Below are 6,175 nucleotides of genomic sequence, written 5' to 3' on the forward strand. Positions count from 1 at the left end.
CATAGAAGCCTTATCAATTCATATTCTGAATTATTTCTGAGAATATTCTTTTCCCCACCCTCTTGCCAGCACTGGATAGCATCTGTCCCTACCATTTATTTTTGCTAACAGTTAAACCCTTGAGAGATTTATTCAAATGAGTTTACAAACATGGCCTAACTTAAGTGATATTCTGGAAAAGCTGACATCAATCTGATTTTTACTACTTCTCTGTTCTCTTAGATAATCTGAGTCAAGAGCAGTGCAAACATATCACTCTTACTTGGTGAATGCTGCTGCCTGTTGGGTTTGCACGTTGTTTTGGGTTTTGAGGGTGAGAGGCTGGTTCACAGAAGAGATTTGAGGCTGGGTTTGCCTGACTTCCACTGACAGAAAGCCAGGCTGCAGAGAACTGGGCACTCACTCATCCTGGGGAGGGAGGGCTCCATGATGGGGCCTGAGCAGCAGAAACATTGGAAAACAGACAAACAAGTTTAAATTTTTGATAGAATAAAAATAAAAAATAGATCTTTTCTTTCTTTCTAGTCAAAATAAGAGAAGAGATTACATTCAAAGGACTGTGGGGGAGCTTAAGGGAGGAGCTGTTCCATTGCTTTCCTTAAATTGGCTCACCTACACTCGCATCTTGGTATGAAACCTTGCCTGGTGAGCTCAGGAGGACAAGGAGGGAAAAAAATCTGCCATAGCACATAGACATAGATGATGAGTTCACAGATAATGTCACATGGAGTTAAGTATTATGCCATCTTTATTCTTTCAGGAATTTGGTTGGTAACATTAAGAAAATATTCCTCCAGCACCTGGAATGCCCTTCCTATTGTCCTTGGTGTCCCAAGGGCTTGGCAACGGTCACATGAAGGTGAGCACAAGATTTTTAATGGGGTTCTTGGATTTTATTTTTGCTCTTACAGGGATTAACATAGATGTTTCTGAAAATTAAAACATCTGGAGAATAGAGACACACATCTGAATTAGTTCATTATTGCTTCATATTAACAGATGATAAAAACAGTGGTTTCGAAGAATGCACATTTGTTATCTCGCCATTCTCTACATTAGAAGTCTGCAATTCCAAGGCTGGGTACCCTGCTCACAAAGCTGGTTGATATGTCCTCTCTGCCTGACTAGATCTGACATTGGCCGCACCGCGGTTCTGTCTCCAGGAGAGGCTGCCCCATGACCTCAGGCCCCTCCGGATCCTCGGTATTGACCCGATTTCAGTCAGTCATGATTTCTTCCAGCTCCCCCAGGTGGCTTAGGAGAAACCCTAGAACTGATATCTCAGCCATTTCTTTTCTCCATGAGAAGAGTAAAATAACAGGTCTTCATAAGAAAATTACTTTATAAGTATGACAGCTGAGATCCCCCAGCATTTAAGGTAGAGGAGAAACCTTAAAGGAAAGTGGAGGTACTAGAAGCCCAAACTAGGGAAGCAGGGTCCTCTTTGTGTCCCTCACTATGGAGGCACCCTTCCTGGAGCAGGGACATTTCCCACTGAAAGGCCACCTTGGACGCGGGACTTGCCGTGCTCCAGCTGACTCATTCTTGTTGCCACTGGGGCTTCTGGGGTCTCCATCCTAGGCTCTTTGTTTAGTGGTGGGGCTTTTTCCTTGCATAGGCATCTCCTTAGAATTTTTTTCTGAAACAAACTATGTTTCAACAAGTCCCACAGTGACTCTGATGTAGGTGTTCTTAGCTCTGCAGCTAGTCCCCAGGGATCAGAGCCCTGTCTGCCGCATGGTGACACGTTTAACCATCCAACCATCTTGTGGTTACTGTCGCTTTCTCTATTTTATACTGCATATGGTGTTCTCTAATATACATGAGATAAGTACACTCAAAGAGACCAATGAAATCATCTGCTAAAGCATACTTGGTTCGTGGTAGAGTTGCTATTTTAAACTTGGACTGCTTTTCCTATAGCTGTGCTTTTATTGCTGTAGCACAGACCCAGGGTAGGATTTTATTAGAAATATGGTTGGAACTAGGACACTTCAGTACAAGTTAGTTATTCCTGGTAACTTTTATTTACCCACTTGCCAAGCATTTACTGAATGTCTAATCTGGAGGCTCTTGGGGAGGCCCTGGGGAAATGGGGTGTACAAGGCAGACAGAGTGCCTGCTCTCAGATGAGCTTCTGGCACAGGAGCCAGAGGTTTTATAGATAACCATATAAATGCATGTTAAGTGTGGCTATGATAATTTTTATTTAACACTTATGAGTTCCTGCATCCCATTTATCAGCCAGAATTGAAGGCTTGCGTGGTGGCCCTGCTGCTATCAACTGCTGAGGGAGCTTGGGAACATCTATTGTCTTTGGTTCCCAATGTCCTCGTCGGTAAGATAAGGTTGTTATTGAAATTCTCCACGTCCTTTCCTGCTCATTTTTCTCATGAGGGACTGAGATGCCTGTTAAATGTGTCCTCAGAACTGCAGCCAAGACCTGAGCCTGCTCCCTTCTCTGTGTGTCTCCTGCAGAACTGACCTGCAGGAGACAGAAGCACAGAACTGAGGGGGGACATGGAAGAGAGAAAAGCCACAGGCTCAGAGGAGGAGACTAAGCCGAAGAAGGGCCGGGTCCTGGGGGGTGGGGGGGGCGCCAAAGTGAGGGAAGGTGAGGACCAGCTGGCTTAGAAAGAGCTTGGAGGAAACCGAGGGAAGTGTACGGCATCGTGGTCAGAGAGCAGCCTGAGCTGAGGGGAGACTGGGAGGACGGACGCCACGGTGGGCCTGTGCACCTGCCAAGGGAATGCCAGGGGCCAAAAGTCATATGTGGACTTTTTTCTTTTTTCTTTTTTTAATTCTAGGTTTTTAAATTGAAGTATAGTTAATATGCAATTCTGTATTGGTTGCAAGTATGCAACATAGTGACTCAACAGTTATACACATTATTAAATGATCACCCCAACTAGTGTAGTTGCTATCTGTCAACACAGAAAGATGTTACAGAACTATCGACTATATTCTCTATGTTGTACTTTCATCTCTGCGACTAATTCATATTATGATTGAGATTTAATGAGATCAAGTAACTAAAGTAAGGAGGAAAGCAATTTCCAAAATTGCAGTGAGAATGTAAGGAGGTCTGGCTAAAATCCTGGCTTTCTGTAGTCAAGTGGTCAGTAAGCCCAATAACATTAATTCTTTTAGAAATAGAATAAACTGTTGCTCCCTTGTTCATGCCTCTACTTATCCTACCAGATTCTATGAAATATAACATCTCTGCTCATCTACAGAGCTTGGATTCTAAATTAGTTAAAGTCCATGAATACATTTACTGAGTCGCTGTGGGCAAAGCATTGTGCTATTAGCCTGGGGATACAGAGGGACGGGCGTACACTCCTCAGTGAGGAGAGCTTAGTGATGACGGTTCCCAGCTCACCTGGCGAAAGGAAGGCGAGGAGGAGGAGTGGTGGCAGCCCCCGGCTTTCTGCCTCCTGAAGAGTCAGGTCATGGAGCATCTGGAAACCCACTGGCATAGCTGAGTGTCCCCAGTTCTTGTCATGGCCCTCTCTCTGTGTTTCATGTCGCAGCTCCTATTTAGATAGTAGCAAAATCAAGACAAAAAACAGAGAGTTGAACTCAAAAAGACTAATAATGTGTTGTCGGGCAATGAATCTCAAAAAAAAGTTCCCAATCCCACTCAGAAGGTGAAGTTTTAGGGAATATAGTGTATGAGTGGGGTCTAGTTTCATGTAGTATGAGAAAATTGATTGCATTTAGCAGTACCTAATGACTTCTGGAGACAACATATTACCCAAGTGGTCCAAATGATGGCCCTCCATACCAAATAACAAGAAAAACCACTCACTGCCATGGGTCTTACAAAAACAAGAGACCCTTAATGTAGTGAAACAAGCTGGAAAAATGGCTCTGTCTCTAGGGTCATGAAATAGAACAGATCACATAGTGGGTGGCATAGGAGAGGCTGAGTAGAATTTGTGACAATACCCACAGATGGTGGAGAAAATGGCCTGAACCTTTTGCACCTGTGAGTGAGTGCCCCAGGGAACATTACATCTTGGAAAACATGTTCAGCAAAGTTTTGGACCCCATGGGCACTAGTTAACCTATGATGCGCAGTCATTCTCTACAGGAATTATTCTGTGTTGTCTTGGACCAACATTGACTTTTCTCAAGGAGGTCAGGTATCCACACATCAGCACACACACCTGAAGTGGAAACGGTATATACATTTTTTAAAAGGCTAAAGTTTATAAGGAAGTTGTTTCTTATTTTCAAATTTAGTCATTGACCTAACTGAAGAATTGACTCCCAGAGATATTAACTGAGAAATATGCAAATTTAACCACAGCCGATGGTGACTTTGATAAATAACAGTGTAAAACATCTGATTTTACAGATTGCAGAACTGATGTCAGTGGAAGTAATGAATGATGTTGCAACACCTGGACATACAACAGGAAATAGGTAAAAGAAGGAAGGAGACAGTCAGTCCCAATGTATAGAATTATATGCAATGTGCCTAACTATCAGCTGGTTAGTAACAAATTAGTGCAAATAAATCTATATTTATGACTCTTGGCTCTTGTCAAGGGAGCTGAGCATTGAGAAACAAAAGATTGGACTGTAAAAAGACAATCAATAGGATCATTGCCTTTAGAAAACCACTAGACATAATAAATAAAACACACTGGAAACTATTTGTGAGCCATGTGATAGCCCACTGAGAGTAAACTTTAGGAGAGACAAATAATGACAATTGGATGGTTTGATTTTTCTCAAACACATCATCTGACCCAGTGAGAATGTGATGGTGTGAGTCTCCCAGGTGAGCAAGATTTAGATGATTGAATGTAAAAAGGTCAGTGACTGAAGAGATAATCTAAAATATTGCACACAGCAATCATGACATATCTTAAACCAAAGGTCATTCACTCTTCTTGGGGTAGTGAAACTGACATAAGAATGAACTCTGCTGCAGTGAGGACCCCAGGGCTTACAAAGAGATCGGAGGGGATGCCTACTTCAGATATGGTGTAGGAGCCCCTGTGTCCTAAGGCCACTGAGTGTCACATACCCAAACCCCCTCAGCCAGCCACCGTTAATTATTTTAATGCTCTTGGTGTCATTTGAATCATAGATCACACCAGAAATAAGACTAGTAGGAACTGGGAATAAACTATTTTCTTTTTTGATAGATTTTCTTGGCATACCATTCCAAAGCTTCTGGCAGTACATAATGCTAAAATTGATTACTGAAAACTAAACTAAATAATAAAGGAGAAGATTGGCCCATAAACCTTGTAACTGGTATTGTAGCTAAACACATGGGTAAACTGTCAGCCTCACCAAGTGAATGGTTAGTTATAAAGAAAGCTTACTGATGAACATACGAACCATTTCACATTCATTAGTCCACAAAGGGCCTCCTACAAAGTTCCCAGCCAAAGGCATCAATATGGGCTTTTCTCTTCTTCCTTGGACAGATGATAAAGCCCCAGCTGAAGAAGATTCTTCTCACCTGGCAAATACTCAAGTTCCCAAAGCTATGGTGTCTGCCAGATCTAGCTTGAATCTGAAAAGCATTTGTTTCTAGCAGAATACAAGGTCAATATACAAAAATCTATTCTAATGTCTGTATAATTTCAATGCACAATTAAAATATGAGTAATCGTAGTGTTGGCGTGTTGAGTTTGTTCTCTTTGGTTCCTGTCCCTACCGCAACAAAGACTTGAAGGTCAGAGACATAGTAGTGAAGCAGAATGAAAGTTTTATTCGAATACACTCCAAAGGAGGAACAGGTTAGAGTCAAGATAGGTAAATGCAGGTTTTACTTGAATAAAGCAGAGAAGACAGAAAAATGGAGGGAGGAAAGGGAAGCTCATTGAACTACTGGTCAGCATAGGGCATAATCCCCTGCCAACTCCTAAAGCCAGTGTCTGGTGTCCGCTTGAACCTGCATGGTGTAGGAACTAAGTCCCCACCACCCCAGAGTTCAGGGGAGCTGCAGAGCACTGGATGGAGTGAGATTATGTTCTGAGAACTTCCTAAAGGTAAACAAAAGAGATTTTCAGGCAAGCTACTAAGGAGCATGATTGTATATAGTGGCAGTTTCGTCCAGATCACCCAGGCAACAGGAACTTGCAAGCCCAAATCAAGCTCCCAATACCCTCTCCCTACTTATCTGGAGTAAGACAGAGTGAGACACTCC

The 6,175-nt window shown here is 42.6% G+C and overlaps 1 long non-coding RNA gene across 2 annotated transcripts; it reads left to right on the forward strand.

Moving 5' to 3' along the window:
* Positions 1-256: 256 nt before the first annotated feature.
* On the forward strand, positions 257-5,858 carry LOC130683663 (uncharacterized). Of its 2 annotated transcripts, none has more exons than XR_008997559.1 (4): positions 257-859; positions 2,245-2,348; positions 4,364-4,431; positions 5,451-5,858. It is a non-coding gene; the product is annotated as an uncharacterized LOC130683663 (long non-coding RNA). The 2 variants fall into 2 exon arrangements; XR_008997560.1 differs by having other exon boundaries at positions 2,245-2,338.
* Positions 5,859-6,175: the final 317 nt, after the last annotated feature.

Source organism: Manis pentadactyla, chromosome 4 (genome assembly GCF_030020395.1).
Source record: "Manis pentadactyla isolate mManPen7 chromosome 4, mManPen7.hap1, whole genome shotgun sequence".
Lineage (NCBI taxonomy): Eukaryota > Metazoa > Chordata > Mammalia > Pholidota > Manidae > Manis > Manis pentadactyla.